This window comes from Corythoichthys intestinalis, chromosome 2 (genome assembly GCF_030265065.1).
Source record: "Corythoichthys intestinalis isolate RoL2023-P3 chromosome 2, ASM3026506v1, whole genome shotgun sequence".
NCBI classification, from domain to species: Eukaryota; Metazoa; Chordata; class Actinopteri; order Syngnathiformes; family Syngnathidae; genus Corythoichthys; species Corythoichthys intestinalis.
Window position 1 is genome coordinate 10,536,043 of NC_080396.1, and position 20,347 is coordinate 10,556,389.

At 39.1% G+C, this 20,347-nt stretch overlaps 1 protein-coding gene across 3 annotated transcripts in view; it reads left to right on the forward strand.

Moving 5' to 3' along the window:
• LOC130912138 (synaptotagmin-2-like) overlaps nt 1-20,347 on the forward strand; it is a 250,785-nt gene that overhangs the window by 136,322 nt on the left and 94,116 nt on the right. The window contains exon 1 of one of the 3 annotated variants that reach the window (XM_057830002.1): nt 6,712-6,876. The exons of the other annotated variants lie outside the window; for them this stretch is intronic. The gene's annotated coding sequence lies outside the window, so the exon portion shown is untranslated. Of the gene's footprint in view, nt 1-6,711; nt 6,877-20,347 lie in introns of those variants that run through there. 3 annotated transcript variants of the gene reach the window in all.

Genomic DNA, 20,347 nt, shown 5'->3' on the forward strand with positions numbered 1-20,347 from the left:
GATGGATTTTTTTGAGTCTCTGTGCGGACTCAACGGCATCTTCCGCTGCCCTGGTGGTCCCGGTTGTTCTGCTCGATCGTCCAGCGCCTGGCATCCCGGGCGTCCTCTCGGTTGTTCTGCTTGGTCGTCAGCTGCCTGGCATCCTTCCATCAGCGCTCTGACAATGCGGCTCCGCCGTTCGTTGCTGTTGAATCGGGTTGCGGGTCTTACCAAATGCACTACTGCCCTCCAGTGCCCAGTTTTATTGCTTTAAAATGGATTTTCACCTTCATGCTTTGGAGCTTAGTTGAATCAGAACCCAGAGATGTCTCTTATGAAAGAAAAAAAAAAAACGTATGAGACGTATAAATACGTCTTTGGGACACTGAAACTATTAAAAATAGAACAAATTTATTCCTTTTTAGGAGCAAATGAGTTAAGAAACATTGATGGAATTTTCACTTTTTAAGAAACGTCCTTCAAACGGCGTCCTCCTGTACAAATGCATTCTTGAAATCTGCTGTTGAGATTCCTCAGATTCATCATCTGAGCTGTAATACAGTGAATTTCATCCTGAATTCACAATGGCTACTAAAATGGCACATTGTTTACTTGCTCAAGGTCAATTTCTCGCAGTGCTGCCACTTGCTCATGTGTGTCAATTAGTGCTGCAACAATTAATCAATTAAATCGAGTAATCCTATAAGAATAGAGATTGGAATTACATTTTGCTGCCTTGAGTATTCGTTTAATTAAAGTGGTGTTTTAATGGTTTGTTTTGAAAGTGTTTGCATTTACTTTTATTGATTTGTGTGGATACACGGTCCTATGGAGGCAACAGTGAATGTGACATAACTCATTTCACATGGCTGAACCCAGCTGCTCCCTGTTAAGACCAACATAAGCTAAGTTTTTGTTTGAGCTAATGTTATTTTTGATGCATTTGTAATTTAGTTTATAGGTATATATAGTTTTTTTTTTTTTTTTTTTTTTTTTTTTTTTAGCGTTTTTGTTTTTGTTTTTGTGGGAATATGTCTATGTGTCTGAACTGTTTGTTAAGAGCAATGTAAAAAATGTTAGCATATTATAGCATTTAAGCTAGTGGAATTTTGCTATGTAAGTTAGCCAATTGTTTTTTGCTGTACTTAGATTCTCGTTTATTGATTTTTTTTTCATACAGTTTGAGGCTCAGCTCAGGCATTTTAATTTTTTATGGTCCTTATCTGATTACTCGATTATTTGAACTATTTCATCGATTAATCAACTACTAAAACAATCGATAGCTGCAGCCCAAGTGTTAATGCGCCCAAAAATCCCGTTTTTTTTTTTTTTTTTTTTTTTAAGTGGTCAACAGCCGATTTCAAGAATGCATTCATGCAGGATGACACTATTTAAAAGAGTACATTTTAAAATAATATTCTATAATTGTTTCTAAAATTGCATGTTTTAAGGTTGCAATTACTATGAATAAAATATTTTTATTCCATCACTCTTGGTTTTATTGGATTGTTAAGTTGCTTTGGCTCACCCTGTGGTTGTAATTGTAGTAACTATATGCGCTTACAGCATTACTCTTGCAAATGGATATTAGAAAGTTATTTGCTCGCAGCAAGGATAAATCTGCAAGGAGAAATGAGAGGGGTAAGCTAGGTAACCCACCTATGCAACATAAAACAAGTTTAGGCCACAACCTACCAGTTGAGAAACACTGAATAATAATTACATAACAGTTACAGTGATTTATCCCCATTTCTGTCCAACGTAGAGCAGCAGAATGTAGAAAGAGGTGAAGGAGAACTGGAAGTTGATGAGCATGAGCAGAGGTGAATCGACTATCAACAAGGGATATGGCAATTCTGATTTTGAATACTGATGGCTGAAAAACAAAAAATGTCACTTTTTTACAGAAACATGTATTTTGGTTTGATTATACAGGTCCTTCTAAAAAAATTAGCATATTGTGATAAAGTTCCTTTTTTTCTGTAATGTACTGATAAACATTAGACCTTCGTATATTTTAAGATTCATTATACATGACTGAAGTAGTCCAAGCCTTTTATTGTTTTAAAGTGATCCTCTAACTTAAATACATGTAGGCTCTAATAAACCACAATTGTTCTCTTGTACTAAAATATGTTGTTAGAAACACATAAAATGTTAAATCAATGGCAATATTTTATAATATTTAGTCCATATTTTGACCGTTAGTTGGCGCCATGTTTGCATGTATCCTACCCACCACGCGTTACAACTAGCGCCCAAACATTTTTCCTGGATCCTCAGTCAAGTAAGGGATCCGTCTATTTTCTGGATCTAATGGTCCCACTGCGTCTGCAATATTGGTTTCGGATCTGTCCATTTTTTTGATTCGTCGGTCCCACAGCGGCTTTTCGGATCAGTCTATTTTGTGGAATCGACGGCCTAATTGTTGCCTGGCACGGCCAGACTTTTCTCCCTGTGTTTTTCAAACACTGAGAGTATAGTCTGGGACCCAGCCCATTAACGGCCTCTCGAGCAAGTACAAAATCAATCGACAAATCAGATTTGTGTATTTGCGTGACGTGTACTTAACGAGCAACGTCACTCTTCCGCGTCGGAAGTCGTCTCCGCAACAACACAGATGGCGAACAGGAGAGCCGAGAATATGTTCCAATCCACGGTAAAATGTTTTAAATTACCAAAAACACATCGACACAACTCATTGACAACAGTCTGTCTCGCGCGAGCCATGTTGAATAAACTCCGCTCTCCTCGTATGTTTACCTCCGCGCGCAAGTCCCTCGTCCCGCCCGTCGCTGATTGGTCCACTCCGCTGTCTGTTTGGTGTGGCTTGCTCCGCCCCTGGAAATTTTATCCGCTTAATGGTGGCCAGACTCAATAGCTGGAACAGCGGTGAGTCTGGAGTACCAGGCTAGCCTAATCGCGGCTGCGACATTGCCATGGTATCGGTCTAATTCCTGGATCTTCGAGTGAGTAAAAAACACGGATTTGGATTACTATTGCTATCTTTTTTGTTGACTATTCTTCGTGGGAGTTTTCCCCAAATCATTCTAAATAATTAAAGCACTATGGCACGCTACAGTGACGACAGTGACTCTGACGTGGACCTTACAACAATGTTGGGAGTTCGTCAGGGAACGCGTGTTTGCGTACTGCTGAGCTCCCGAGTGAAGAGTGGTCAAGGTGGAAATATTATTTTTTGTGAATAAATGTGCATAAGTGGAAGCTTCTCCCCTTTTTGGTACTTTTATACACATATCCTAGCTACCACGTGTTACAATGTACAAGACATGGGTTACACAAGGTGTGCTCTTTGGCCTGTACTGTATGTAAAGCACACGACAGCTCTGGATGCTAACAATCTACATAATCATATTGAGATAAGTTTGAAAACGCAATATGCTTACCTTGAATATCTGCTAATAAAACCGGAGTTCCCAACAGCATACACTCTCGCTCCCAACCGGAGTTCCCAACAGCACTCTCTCGCATCACCAGTTTTGCCCAACTTTTGTCGTATCAGGTATTTGCTGAACGCATTTTTCCCTGAAGCTCGTCTTGTGAACGACCGACAGTGCTGTTCTGCTCTTCACTTTTCAGATCTGGTTCAAATAGGAGGGGTAGAACTGACGACATGTTGGGAAACCTAACGAGTGACACGCTGGAATTTCGGCAACGGGACCAGTGACGTCACGCACTGCGACGTAACAAGAATGGCGACCTATCACTTTTAATATTATATAAATAAATAATATTTATAAAATAAATTTTAATTATAGTTTTAAATATAATTTTACAAACTTTATTAAAACAAAACATTAAGAGGAGTTTTAATACCAACTTATTATAACTCACACTAACATTTATATTTTAAGAATTACTTGTCTGAAAAACAGAGAATCCCTTTAATATTGATGATTTTGGCAAAAAAGTCAAGAAAAAACAAAAATCCCTATCTTAAAAAAATTGCATATTTCAACCGGCCAATACAAAAAAGTGTTTTTTTAATACAAAAAAAGTCAACCTTCAATTAATTATATCAGCTATGCACTCAATACTTGGTCGGGAATCCTTTTGCAGAAATGACTGCTTCAATGCGGCGTGGCATGGAGGCAATCAGCCTGTGGCACTGATGAGGTGTTGTGGAGGATGGCTCATCCACAGTGTTTGGTCTGGTGTCTTTCAACTCCCTATTCACAATATCCCACAGATTCTCTATGGGGTTCAGGTCAGGAGAGTTGGCAGGCCAATCGAGCACAGTAATGCCATGGTCAGTAATCCATTTACCAGTGGTTTTGGCACTGGGAGCAGGTGCCAGGTCGTGCTGAAAAATGAAATCTTCATCTCCATTAAGCTTTTCAGCAGATGGAAGCATGAAGTGCTCCAAAATATCCTGATAGCTAGCTTCATTGAAAAGCCTCAGGAATATTTCGCAGGGGTTTTGAGTTAATTCGTTGATTCAGATGATTAGGTTAGCAGCTTCTTTAGAGTACCTTTTCATGATATGCTAATTTTTTGAGATAGGGATTTTTGTTTTTTTCTGGACTTTTTCGCCAAAATCATCAATATCAAAACAATAAAAGGCTTGAACTACTTCAGTTGTGCGTAATGAATCTAAAATATAGGAAAGTCTAATGTTTATCAGTACATTACAGAAAATAAGGAACTTTATCACAATATGCTATTTTTTAGAAGGACCTGTATATGGTTTAAAACATTATTTCTGGACTTTTTATGATAGATACAGTGGGGCAAATAAGTATTTAGTCAACCACTAATTGTGCAAGTTCTGCCACTTGAAAATATTAGAGAGGCCTGTAATTGTCAACATAGGTAAACCTCAACCATGAGAGACAGAATGTGGAAAAAAACCCAGAAAATCACATTGTTTGATTTTTAATGAATTTATTTGCAAATCATGGTGGAAAAAGGTATTTGGTCAATACCAAAAGTTCATCTCAATACTTTGTTATGTACCCCTTGTTGGCAATAACGGAGGCCAAACGTTTTCTGTAACTCTTCACAAGCTTTTCACACACTGTTGCTGGTATTTTGGCCCATTCCTCCACGCAGATCTCCTCTAGAGCAGTGATGTTTTGGGGCTGTCGTTGGGCAACACAGAGTTTCAACTCCCTCCACAGATTTTCTATGGGGTTGAGACCTGGAGACTGGCTAGGCCACTCCAGGACCTTGAAATGCTTGTTATGAAGCCACTCCTTTGTTGCCCTGACTGTTTGTTTGGGATCATTGTCATGCTGAAAGACCCAGCCACGTCTCATCTTCAATGCCCTTGCTGATGGAAGGAGATTTTCACCCAAAATCTCTCGATACATGGCCCCATTCATTCTTTCCTTGACACAGATCAGTCGTCCTGGTCCCTTTGCAGAAAAACAGCCCCAAAGCATCACGTTTCCACCCCCATGCTTCACAGTGGGTATGGTGCAATTCAGTATTCTTTCTCCTCCAAACAAGAGAACCTGTGTTTTAACCCAAAAAGTTCTATTTTGGTTTCATCTGACCATAACACATTCTCCCAGTCCTCTTCTGGATCATATAAATGCTCTTTAGCGAACTGCAGATGGGCCTGGACGTGTACTTTCTTCAGCAGGGGGACACGTCTGGCAGTGCAGGATTTGAGTCCCTGGTGGCGCATTGTGTTACTGTGGTCCCAGCTCTCAAGTAGGGCATTAACTAGGTCCTCCTGTGTGGTTCTGGGATTTTTGCTCCCCGTTCTTGTTATCATTTTGACGCCACGGGGTGAGGAGGGAGTTGAAAGTCCGTGTTGCCCAGCGACAGCCCCAAACCATCACTGCTCTAGAGGAGATCTGCATGGAGGAATGGGCCAAAATACCAGCAACAGTGTGTGAAAAGCTTGTGAAGGGTTACAGAAAACGTTTGGACTCCGTTATTGCCAACAAAGGGTACATAACAAAGTATTGAGATGAACTTTTGGTATAGACCAAATACTTATTTTCCACCATGATTTGCAAATAAATTCTTTAAAAATCAAACAATGTGCTTTTCTGTTTTTTTCCCTTCCCACATTCTGTCTCTCATTGTTGAGGTTTACCCATGTTGATAATTACAGGCCTCTCTAATATTTTCAAGTGGGAGAACTTGCACAATTAGTGGTTGACTAAATACGTATTTGGCCCACTGTAAGTGCTATAAAAAGAATTTGCTCACCCGCCGGTGCGCCGCTGTGCCCCAGACTTTTGTTAGGTCTAGTGAAGCCCCTGCGGATCGGTACTTTGTATCGGCAGATCCTCCAAATCATGTGACTCGGAATTGAACTTAGGTGCAAAAATATGTGGTGGGGACAACTCTAAAGTTGATTTATTTGGGGGCTGGGGGATTTAAATGTCATAGTATTTAAATGACTACCCTATAAACGGTTAGGCTGATGCTCTCACAACCACAATGACAATTGAGCAAGTAACACTCTGACCGTAGGCACGTGAATGCATTCGGGTTGCCCGCACGCTATTGACGGGGACGCAGAGTGCTGCATACAGCACCTTGTGAGCAGCATCGCAAATCAGCTGAGTACCGAGCACTGGAGAGGAGGGAGGGAGGGATGGAAAGAGAGTGTGGGGAAGGGAGCGGGGGAAGTGGAGAGGAGGTTGGGGTGGGGGATCCATGAAAGAGATAGAAAGAGGAGGAGGGGACTGAAAGAAACAGAGGTGGGGGTAGTCGGAAGACCGTGTGTAGAGGGGAGGGGGGCAAGTCGTGGTGCAGTGGAAACATTGTGAACAGGACTGCAGTCGCTGGTACTGATGGGAGAGCGGTCTGGGGACATTTACAGTATAAGGCGTTGTATCATTAACCCTAAGTGCCTCTTTGGTGAATGGGATAGCCAGTTGTGGAGAACGGGATTACGGAATCACATCCTTGCTGGTAAGGGTGTGTTAACTCTCTTAGCATTGCGTGAATGCTTCCTCTCTGAGGAGTCTGGTGTACAGTTCACGGCTTTTAAGGGATGGTTGGCTACAGCTCTGCATTCTCTACTTGATGTTGTACCTTTTTCTTGCCTAGCATATCGTGCAAACTTTAGCACAGTAGGTGGATGACACGCCTCTTTTACGAAGAGCGTCCTGCTGACAGATGATCCTCTTGGCATGAGAAGAGAATTATAGCATTTCTTAATAACTGCTTGATTAGTGAGAGATGTGGAGCCAAGTGGAGCCAAAGGACGGATGCGAAGATAATTCATCTCTGCTGAATTTTGCTATTATGTACATAGCACACATAGGAGGAATGTGCGCTTACGCTTGTAAGTAGTCAGGAGGCTGACAGTAGTGCTGAAGAGGGGAGAACAAGAGGTGGGATTTCATAAAGTGCTGCAGGATGCTCTTTTTGTCCCCTCACTGTCTCCCACGGGACATATAGTACTGAGGTGACAGTACCAAGGACAAAGCCTATCTTGGGCTGCTTGTAATTTCACATTAGGCTTTTCATTAGAAGAGATTTTAATGAATTAGAATATGATTCATTGCTACATTAACAGCGATGGATGAACCAGAGTTGCTTTACATTGACCACACAGTAACTTGTCAAATGGCCACTTTCAACACTGTCAACTAGGGAAACAGACCAACAACTTTCCTACTGTTGTAACGGGTTAACATACAGTGTATCACAAAAGTGAGTACACCCCTCGAATTTCTGCAGATGTTTAAGTATGTCTTTTCATGGGACAACACTGACAAAATGACACGGTAACACTTTACAATAAGGGTCCCTTAATTAACATTAGTTAATGCATTTTTAGACCATAACTAATGTTTAAGTAATATTAAAATAATTAATATAATTGCTTATATAACATTTATTAATACATTAATTAACATGAGTTAGTGCATTAGTTAATGCATAAACAGACAGTAACTAATGGTTTGGTAAAATTAAAAATATATATAGGCCTATATAGGGTTAGGGTTTGTTAACTTTAGCATTTATAATTTCTTAGTTAAGGGACACATGTGCTACACTTTACAATGAGGGTCCAAAAAGCATTCAGTAATGGTTACTAAAGGTTAAGGGGGGGCAACTTAAGCATTTATAATTTCATAGTTAAGGGACACATACGCTACACTTTACAGTAAGGGTCCAAAAAGCATTCAGTAATGGTTAATAAAGGTTAAGGGGGGGAATTTAAACATTTATCATTTCTTAGTTAAGGGACACATGTGCTACACTTTACAATAGGGGCCAAAAAACATTCAGTTAATTAAGGTTAAGTAATACTTATGAGGTACGTTCACTTGAAATAATACCATACTTAAGGTTAGGTTAGCAGCACCCGAGGACTCACAGAGCATTGTTTCTCATTTTTAAATAACATAATCACTTACTAATTCCAGTATACATTATAACCAGGGGTGCACAGAAGTGGTCCGCATGCGCGCATGCGTACTGGACGTAGACAAATGCGCTGGCCCTCAACGGCTTCCATACGCTTTTGCGTACCGATGGCTGACCACTGTATTTGCGGCGGACACGAGAAAATCACTTCTCAAAATGTCAAAGAGGCAGGCCCCACTGAGTAATTATTTCCGTGTTCCTCCACCTCCGTCAAAAAACAGACAGACGACAGAGACGTCACCGGAGCGACCGAAAAAAAGGACTTTTGCTGAAAAGTGGCTGCATGGCTAGAAGCAAATGATGCTCGCACGGAAATGTGGTATAAATTTGCCGTGAGAATCCCAATGCCGCTGATAAGAGCAGAGCATTTTATGTAGGTTCAAAGAATTTCAGCCATCCAATCTTTGAAAAGCACGAAAAAACAGAGCATGTGGCAATTAAGCAAACTATCGATGTCAGACAGGACCCCACTCGCCCTATGGACAAGTGGAGGAATAAAGTTAATGAAGAACAGCGCCTTGCACTGACAAACGTGTTTTTGCTCGCATTTCAAAAAGCTAAACATGCATGTTCAATGAGCTCTTATGAGGAGGACATCACACTTTTACAAAGGCTTGGAGTTAATGTGGGAGGCAAAAAAAATATACGCACCCCTGTTTATTTCTTTACATTTAGCTTCGAAGTAATGGCAATTTTGTTGTGCCAGTTGATAATCAAGCATTAATTGTTAATATAATTCATTAAAGGTAATTGGCTCTAAGTAAAGCTTGTCATAATTTTATTGCATCAGGCGGGTCGGCTCTCAAGCTCAATGAGGACCAAGTCACATCTCCAGGTCCTCCTCTGAGAACCTGGGCAAAAAAAAAAAAAAAAATGTACACCCCTGATTATAACTATTTATTAATGCAGTAATGTATATGTGAATTAATGTTAAGTAATGTATTATATATATTATATATTATAACCTAACCTTAAGTATGGTCATAAGCATCAGCTTGTTAGTACTCAGACCATACGCCGTACTCTACATCAAATTGGTGTGCATGGCTAGTCACTCCAGGAGGAAGCCTCTTCTGAAGACGGTACACAATAAAGCCCGCAAACAGTTTGCTGAAGACATGTCAACAAAGCACATGGATTATAGGAACCATGTCCTATGGTCTGATTGTCAGGAAGAACGGGCAGGCAGGTTGTGTGGACCCAAATGCAGGGAAAAGTAAGCAGGGAGGCAGACCGGCAGTGCAAAATGATTTAATTAAGGCTAACAAAAAACAAAGTATCAACCAATATTGTGGGGATCCAAAAAAGACAGAAACAAACAAAACTCAGGTCACTAACAAAAGGCTTGATATCAAAAACTTACGTCGAGGAACACAAGGACTTGGACGGAGAAAACTTGAGAACACTGACGAGCACATGGGGATTGACATAGACTTTGACGATGACGCAACAAGGAGTGAAAAGAAACTGGGTGCTTATATACACACACATGCAGACAAGGGGGTAACGAGACAACAAGGAACAGGTGGGTAATACAGAAATCAATGGGTAATCACAGGGACAAGTCACACTATGAAAAAACCAACACAAAACCTAACACTGATGAGACGAAGATTAATTTTTTTGGTTCCGATGGTCTCAAGCATGTGTAGCGGCGACCAGGTGAGGAGTATAAAGATAAATGTGTCATCCCTACAGTCAAGCATGGTGGTGGGAATGACCCCCCCCCCCCCCACCCCCCCACCTCTTCAATCTTTGGAGGCATTCATTTTGGAGGGAAAATGACAAGCAGTATTCAATTTGGACATTTAGAGATGTAGTTTCTAAGGGGTGTACTCACTTTTGTTGCCAGGGGTTTAGATATTAATGGCTATATTTTGCGTTATTTTGAGGGGAAAGTAAATGAACTCTATTATATAAGCTGCACACAGACTACTTTTCATTGTGTCATTTTGTCAGTGTTGTCCCATGAAAAGATATATTTAAATATCTGCAGAAATGCGAGGTGTGTACTCACTTTTGTGATACACTGTATTTTCCTAATTGACTTTGCTGCTAGTCTGTACTAATCAAAATGAATTGAATGTCCATCGTCGTCAATGGCCCTGAAACATGACCATCCTTTGGCATTAAATGAGTTGATGTCAGTTTCTATAAATAACTAGGTAGTGTTATTTAAAGCCCGCAAGGTCTAAACACAGTCTCTTCAAAGAGAATACGGCAAATTAGTTTTGTTCTGATGTAACATTTTAAAATGCAATATCTCCTAGCTTTGGTCTGGTCCCAGAGCGTCTCGTGTGGAAATTATCGGAGGCACTCAATGGAGTGGTCACATGATCACTCAACTTTCTAAAACATAGTAAACAATGAGACAGCGGATTACATTTTGAGTGTATACAGCATATGTTTACCTCTGCAGTAGAAAGGACCGGAGGGCCATTTGATGCTGAGCTCTCTGGCTCTAAAACATTCAGGCAGGCTCATTAAGTGTGAACCGCAGGCTGCCACATCCTGTGGCTCTTGCACAGACAAATACTCTGCGAGTCTCTCATGCTACCCCAGAAAAAGCAGGATGCTTTGAAGTACACCAATCTTATTTCTGTGTTCAATTGCCGAGAAGTCAGCTGGAGACCAAATGATTGGTCCTCTCCAGGAATAAGGAAAAAAAAGAAAAGCACATGTTAAACTAGAAAATCCAATTTCTTTAGAAATTGCGATGGTAGCTGTGCTTCTGCAAGTAAAACCCTTTGGGGTCGCGTCCTGCTGATTTCAGGTCACTTCCTGTTGATTTGGGGACATTTCAGGGTCACTTCCTGGTGATGTCATGTCACTTCCTATTGATTTTGGGACATTTCAGGGTCACTTCCTGTTGATATCGGGTCATTTCATATCGAACGTACATAGCGGTCAATGGAATCAACTTACATATGCGTCAATGGAATTCAAGTACTGATGTCATCAATTCAATGGACATACAATGGTATGAAAAAGGATCCGAACCTTTTGGAATTTCTCAAATTTCCGCATGAAATCACCATCAAATGTGATCTGATCGTTGTCAAAATCCCACAGATGAAAAAAATAGTGTCTGCTTTAACTATAACCACCCAAACATTTAGAGGTTTTCATATTTTAATGAGGATAGTTGAAATTAAATGAAATGTTTATTGTCATCGTCATCGGTATCATCAGTTACAAAATGTGGAATAATTTGCCCAAAGAACGACAGAATCTTCAACAGTCACAAAATATGGAATACTTTGCCCGAAGAGACCGATGACAGACAAAGGCAGACGGGAAAAAGCATATGCTTATCAATACCCATCCTCCTACAGCCCGGGATGCACAGTCTAGCATGGTAGAGTTGTACATATCACATTACATAAGTTTTTATTTTCCGTTTTTATTTTTTTTTTGTTTTTGTCCTTTTTGCAAACAATGTAAAGAATGACAGAAGGGGGATAAATAAATAAGTGAACCATCACATTTAATATTTTGTGCCCCCCCTTTGGCAGCAGTAACTTCAACCAGACGCTTTCTGTTGCTGCAGATTAGTCTGGCACATCGATCAGGATTACCGTATTTTTCGGACTACAAGTCGCACCTGAGTATAAGTCGCACAAGCCATAAAATGCCCAACAAAGAGAAAAAAAAAACATATATAAGTCGCACCGGAGTATAAGTCACATTTTTGGGGGAAATTTACTTGATAAAATCCAACACATAGAAGAGATATGTCATCTTGAAAGGCAATTTAATATAAAAATACAATAGAGAACAACATGCTGAATAAATGTACAGTGTACAGTGCATGAACAACGAAATACGAATATACTGTCCGCACCAGGACGCTACCGCTCGGTCCTAGCTATATACAGCGAACTCCCAAAAGACAATGCTGGACGTCCGCATAATTTGCTGAATCAATTTGGTCCTCGATAGCAAACAGGTTCGCATCAACGTAAAGAAATGATAATTAGGTACTATTATAGCAATAACGTAACAGGTTAGCATGCGTTCGCTAACATTAGCACACTGTTCAAACAACCACACAACTGGCTCTACGTGTCCGATCGCGGGTGGAAAACACACAACAACAACAGAAAAGATGATACACGCAGGCGTTGCCTCTGTAGAGATATTTTAAAAGCATAAACAATGAACGTAGGTTCGCAGCCGTCTTTCTCTCTCGCTAACTCGCCCACTCACTCACTCAGAGCTACGTAGCTGTCCGTCTTCTTCTGGCGTGCGAGCGCTCTTCTTCACGTAAACAAGTGCGAGTGCGCTCCCAAGTGGGTGTGAAAGCGCCACAAACTAAATGCATCCATTTCAATATAAAAAAGTCAATAATACAATTGAACATACATTGCCAAAGGCAGAACGCGAACGTGGCCATAGCTATTAAGAGTTATTCAGATAACTATAGCATGCTAACAAGTTTACAAAACCATCAGTCCAAAACATCAAAATAACATGTGAAATTATATCATAATGTGTTAATAATTTCACACATAAGTCGCTCCTGAGTATAAGTCGCACCCCCAACCAAAATATGAAAAAAAAAAACGCGACTTATAGTCCTAAAAATACGGTAATCTTGGCCCAATCATCTCTAGAAAACTGCTGTAGTTCAGTCAGATTCCTGGGATGTCTGGAATGAATCGCTGTATTTAGGTCATGCCACAGCATCTCAATGGGGTTCAAGTCTAGACTTTGACTTGGCCACTCCAGACCGTGTATTTTGTTTTTCTGAAACAATTCTGAAGTTGATTTTCCTCTGTGTTTTGGATCATTGTCTTGTTGCAGCGTCCATCCTCTTTTTAGCTTCAACTGTCTGAGAGACGGCCTCAGCTTTTCCTGCAAAACATCCTGTTAAACTTTTGAATTCATTCTTCAATTAATGATAGCAAATTGTCCAGGCCCTAAGGCAGCAAAACAGCCCCAAATCATGATGCTCCCTCCACCATGCTTCACAGTGGGGACGAGGTGTTGATGTTGGTGAGCTGTTCCATTTTTCCTCCACACATGACGTTGTGTGTTACTCCCAAACAATTCAACTTTCGTGCCATCAGTCCACAAAATATTTTGCCAAAACTTCTGTGGAGTGTCTAAGTGCCTTTTTGCGAACATTAAATGAGCAACAATGTTTTTTTTTTTTTTTTTTTTAGACAGCAGTGGCTTCCTCCATGGAGTCCTCCCATGAACACCATTCTTGGCAATTAGTTATACATATAGTTGATGTGTGCACAGAGATATTGGGCTCTGCCAGTGGTTTCTGTAAGTCTTTAGCAGACACTCTGCGGTTCTTTTTACCTCTCTGAGTTTTCTGCGCTGAACTCTTGGCATCTTCTTTGGTGGACGGCTACATTGACCGAGCCATGATGCACAACAGACAATGCTTCTCATCAAGACAATTCTTACCAGGTGTGTGTTTTATAGTGGGCAGGGCAGCTTTAAACCACTCATTGGTGATTGGGCACACAACTGACTAAAAATGTTTGGTAAAAATTGGTTTCAATTGCTCTTTAAGTCTCCTTAGGCAGATGGTTCGCTTACTTATTTTTTCCTCTTCTGTAATTGTTTGCATGCTATCCTCATTAAAATATGAAAACCTAGAAATGTTTGGGTGGTTTTAGTTAAAGCAGACATTGTATTTTCATCTGTGTGATTTTGACAAAGATCAGATCACATTTGATGATGATTTTATGCAGAAATGTGAGAAATTCCAAAAGGTTCAGATACTTTTTCATACCACATAAATACAATCCTAAATTAATAATATGGTAATTAAATAAATATTTATAAATATTACAATTTTTATAATTTTTACATAGTGTATTAACAACATTATTGACAATTTATATAAATAAACAGAAATACAATCTGCTTATGGCCCCAATAGAGTAGATATTTTATTCTTAATTTTTTTAGCACTTTAACTCATTGATAGACATTGGTCATGCTAGCTGCCAATTAATTTGAACTGGGGAGAAAGTGAATGTTCATGTTTTTAATGTTAAATAAATATTTTATGTATTTTTTTTAAAATGTAAAGAAAGATTACATATATGTTTTCCATTTTTGAATTGTTTAACTTTTCTTAATAAAACATGTTTGACCCTTTTATTAAAAAATATTTACTATCTATTGTCATACTAATAGTAATAATTACAGTTTTTTTTTTCAAATACAAAATATTTTGCCAAAACTTCTGTGGAGTGTCCAAGTGCCTTTTTGCGAACACTAAACCAGCAACAATATTTTTTTTAAACAGCAGTGGCTTCCTCCGTGGAGTCCTCCCATGAACACCATTCTTGGCCATAGTTTTACATAAAGTTGATGAATGCACAGAGGTATTGGACTGTGCCAGTGATTTCTGTAAGTCTTTAGCAGACACTCTAGGGTTCTTTTGTACTTTTCTGAGTATTCTGCTGAGTAGAGAGCTAAAACGGCAGTGAAATGTGAGTGGACACAGACATTTATTGGACCACACCTTTTATTGGCATAAGCTTTGGCAACTTTTTCACAACAAACATATCTATTGTGGTGAGCGACGTGGGGAAGAAAGGTAGGAAATGATCTTTTTCTTAACACCCTGTGTTGAACACAACGCAGAGAAGATATACCATTTGCAGCCACCACTGACAGTCATGGTTGCCCAACTTCCCATCATGCATTTGGGCGGAATAGTTAAGTCGCTACAGTATCATTTAGTGAAAGCACAACAAAAATAATATTCCTATCTCCCATCCAAAAAATAATGTTCACAAAAAGAAAAGCACTCAATGCAAAGAGAACTGGCATTCACAATCAAAATAGCTATGCAAAATACACATAAAACTTACTCAGACTTTGCCTTGTCCAGATCTCTAATTAATTTAAAACTCGCCATTGACACCTTTTGGTGTATTTCAATCACTACCTTACGTAGATAAAAACAATGTGGAGGAACGGCAGGGAGCCCATGTGACGTCCCGCTCGGCGACGTCAACAATGGCAAGCTATTAGTTTATGTTTTGATTGAAAATTTTTACAAATTTCATTAAAATTAAAACATTAAAGGGGTTTTAATATAAAATTACTGTAACTTGTACTCACATTTATCTTTTAAGAACTACAAGTCTTCTGTGGATCCCTTTAACAGAAAGAATGTTATTATTATGTTAATGCCATCTTGTTGATTTATTGTTATGATAAACAAGTAGTACAGTACAATACAGTACTTATGTACAGTATGTTGAATGTATATGTCCATCTTGTGTCTTATCTTTCAGTTCCAACAATAATTTCCAGAAAAATATGGCATATTTTAGAGATGGTTTGAATTGCGATTAAGTACGATTAATTTTTAAGCCGTGATTACCTCGATTGAAAATTTTAATCGTTTAACAGCCCTACTTTTAACCAAGAATCTGTGATGTACTTCCTTGATCTAAGTACATGTAAGGCCGAGACTTGAATGGAACAACACTTCTTTATTCAGTGTGCTTCTCAGCATATATGTCACAGAGACATAACAGAGATTCCCTTTTATACTGTAATACCACACCCACAGGAAGTGCACACTATGGCAACGGCAGTGTGACATAAATATGTCACAGAATCAACACTGTTTTACGTCCATATCTATAAAGAATTCAGATATTTAGGAATTTATTCACAAGAATTTTCAACGGAAAAAGCTCTTTGTGGTGATAAGGTGGCGCTACAGTGACCTAAACACTAGCAGCTTATTTGACATATTTACGTAAAATAAATTCTACCTGCAGGTTTTTTTTAATTTTTTTTTTTGCTTTCAACCAAGAATTGAGACTGTTTCACATCCATATCTATAAAGAATTCAGGGATTTGAGCATTTATTCGCAAGAATTTCAACGTAAAAAGCTCTTTGTGGTAAAAGGCGGTGCCACAATGACTGAAAGACTAGCAGCACATTTGACATATTTATGGAAAATAAATGCTAACTGCCTGTTTTTTTTTTTTTTTTTTGCTTTTAACCAAGAATCGAGACTGTTTTACGTCCATATCTATGAGGAATTCAGGGATTTAATAAGAATTTCAATGTAAAAAGCTCTTTGTATTGACAAGGCGGCGCCACAATGACTTAAAGACTAGCAGCATATTCGACATATTTACGTCAAATAAATGCTAGCTGCCTGTTTTTTTTGTTCTGTTTTACGTCCATATCTATAAGGAATTCAGGGATTTAATAAGAATTTCAAGAGTCAAGATTGTTTCACATCCATATCTATAAAGAATTCAGGGATTTAAGCATTTATTCGCAAGAATTTCAACGTAAAAAGCTCTTTGTGGTAAACAGCGGTGCCACAATGACTTAAAGACTAGCAGCACATTCGACATATTTACGTAAAATAAATGCTAACTGCCAGTTTTTTTTTCTGTTTTACGTCCATATCTATAAGGAATTCAGGGATTTGATAAGAATTTCAATGTAAAAAGCTCTTTGTGGTGACAAGGCGGCGCCACAATGACTTAAAGACTAGCAGCATATTCGACATATTTACGTCAAATAAATGCTAGCTGCCTGTTTTTTTTGTTCTGTTTTACGTCCATATCTATAAGGAATTCAGGGATTTAATAAGAATTTCAAGAGTCGAGATTGTTTCACATCCATATCTATAAAGAATTCAGGGATTTAAGCATTTATTCGCAAGAATTTCAACGTAAAAAGCTCTTTGTGGTAAACAGCGGTGCCACAATGACTTAAAGACTAGCAGCACATTCGACATATTTACGTAAAATAAATGCTAACTGCCAGTTTTTTTTTTGTTTTACGTCCATATCTATAAGGAATTCAGGGATTTGATAAGAATTTTAACGTAAAAAGCCCTTTGTGGTGACAAGGCGGCGCCACAATGACTAAAGACTAGCAGCATATTCGACATATTTACGTCAAATAAATGCTAGCTGCACGTTTTTTTTTTTTTTTGCTTTTAACCAAGGGTCGAGACTGTTTCACATCCATATCTATAAAGAATTCAGGGATTTAAGCATTTATTCGCAAGAATTTCAACGTAAAAAGCTCTTTGTGGTAAAAGGCGGTGCCACAATGACTGAAAGACTAGCAGCACATTTGACATATTTATGGAAAATAAATGCTAACTGCCCGTTTTTTTTTTTTGCTTTTAACCAAGAATCGAGACTGTTTTACGTCCATATCTATAAGGAATTCAGGGATTTAATAAGAATTTCAACGTGAAAACTCTTTGTGCTGACAAGGCGGCGCCACAATGACTTAAAGACTAGCAGCATATTCGACATATTTACGTAAAATAAATGCTAACTGCCCGTTTTTTTTTTTTTTTGTTTTGTTTTTTTTTGCTTTTAACAAAGAATCAAGACTGTTTTACGTCCATATCTATAAAGAATTCAGAGATTTAGGAATTTATTCACAAAAATTTTCAACGGAAAAAGCTCTTTGTGGTGATAAGGTGGTGCTACAGTGACCTAAACACTAGCAGATTATTTGACATATTTAAGTAAAATAAATGCTACCTGCATGGTTTTTTTTTGTTTTTTTTTGCTTCCAACCAAGAATTGAGACTGTTTCATATCCATATCTATTAAGAATTCAGGGATTTAAGCATTTATTCGCAAGAATTTCAACGTAAAAAGCTCTTTGTGGTAAAAGGCGGTGCCACAATGACTGAAAGACTAGCAGCACCTTTGACATATTTATGGAAAATAAATGCTAACTGCCCGTTTTTTTTTTTTTTTTTTTGCTTTTAACCAAGAATCGAGACTGTTTTAAGTCCATATCTATAAGGAATTCAGGGATTTAATAAGAATTTCAACATAAAAAGCTCTTTGTGCTGACAAGGCGGCGCCACAATGACTTAGACTAGCAGCATATTCGACATATTTACGTAAAATAAATGCTAAATGCTTTTTTTTTTTGGCTTTTAACCACGAATTGAGACTGTTTTACGTCCATATCTATAAAGAATTCAGGGATTTAAGCATATACAGTATTCACAAGAATTTTCAATGGGTGTGTTTCTACTCGGTCAGCTTTGATGGAGATAGGCCCCCTATTATTCGGCCCCGTGTCCCGTCAATATCCTTATGAAGTCTACAGTTAATAACTGACGGTACTGTATCGTATTGTGCGGGGTGCTCCAATGAGATTTCATGTTTTGCTACAGATCAAAATTTGAATTGAGATCTGAACTTTGTAGCTTACTCGACAAAAGTTGAATTTCTGCCCCGACTTCAAATCCATCCAGCAACCGCCAAGCCATATCAATACAGTGTACATATATAGTGCTTTACATATAATACAGTATACACGTACATGTACTGCATTATACAAAACAAATATTTATGAAATAACACTAAAGCCATTATACCGCAGGAAGATGATTGATCTCTTTCCTTAGTTTCAGTGTAATAACTTGGATAATACTGTATGTCAGCGTTACAGTGTGGAAAATGTAAAAACATTTCATTTTTAAAGCAGATCTTGTCCATCTATCACCATCAATGGCAGTCATTGAGTTAACGTTGAAAGTGAGAGAATATACTCGCGTGTGACAATCGAGCTATTTATTTATTCATACCCGGAGCTTCTCAAAAGATGTTGATTACACAATCATCATTGTGTATTGCCAAAGTTATGAAGCTCAGAAAGACTAGATTTGAATTGAATTTATTGTCATTGTCATTTGTCATCATCATCATCACATCAACATCATCATCATCATCATCAGCATTAAATCATGTAATAAGGGAAGAAATGAAAGGAAGAAAAAAAGATAAAAAATATTGTTTCTCCAAGAAGATGAAAAGAGACATGACAAAGGGAACGGAAAAAAAGCCAAAGCTTATCGGGACCCGTCCCCCTTCCACCAAGGTCGCACAAGCAACAGCTCATGATCAGTCCAATGACAGTCTAGCGCCTATTGTTCAAAAAGTCATTAATTTGCATGGCGATTTCACAATTAAATTTATGTAACTTCAATTAGTCCATGTCCTTGATTGGTGAGTGGTGACAGCTAGGGGTGTTGTGGAGGCCCGCCTGAGTTGCGTCCACGTGGATTTGTTGTCAGCATCCCCTTAGGAGTTTAGTCATCGTCATCTCTGGCCCGGTTGGCACGAGCGAATCTCTCTTGATCACGCAGCTCCACGTCAATCTTTGCGGCCAGTCGTGTGGCAGCGTCGCTTAGCATCGCCTGTTCCTTCATTAACTGGGCCAACTGGTCGCCGTTGCGTCGAACAATCTCAGCTGCGTCGTGGAGTTCGTTTTTCATCCTGATCGAGAAGCGACGAACCCAGAGAGCAGCCAGTAGCATCAGGAAGGCAAGCGCCAGCAGTGTGCCAAAGATGTACACATCTTCAGCGTCTTCTATCAGGAGGGACGTTAGGCATAGCGGTCTCCATTTACCCCAAGCGTCCTCCACATATCCAGACGTGAAGGTGGTGACCGGGCAAGGTCTTTGTCCAGAGGAGGGTCGCATAGTAGAGAATATTCCATCCATTGAACTCAGGGCCCAGTTAACCAGTTCCATAATTTCCTCCAGAGGAAGCTCAGCTTGTACGTTGCAGAAGCAGAGTCCGTAATGTGATTTAGATGCGGGGCGCGTCCCAGATTGTTATATCATCACTAGTTGTCCCTGGCCTTAAGCCTGGTTTGGTGTGAGGACATTCTTATCTGTATAGTGTGTGCTGTTATTGTTATGTCTGGGCAATGTACTGGCTTATTTTGCTTTTCTTATACATTATTTTGAAGAAGTGTAATGAGTTTATATTCGTTAGTGCTGCATCACATGTATTCCATAGTCGAGCCCCAGTGTTTACAACGGAAAAAGTTTTCATTTTAGTCCTAATGGACTGGTAGGAAAAAGTTCGGGATACTCTCAGATTGTAGGAGGATTCTTTAATGCAGAATAAAGCTTGCAAATTTGCTGGAAGACTGTATGTGTTGGCTTTATACATCATTTGAGCGATTTTGTAGTCGACCAAGTCATGAAACTTCAGCGTTTTG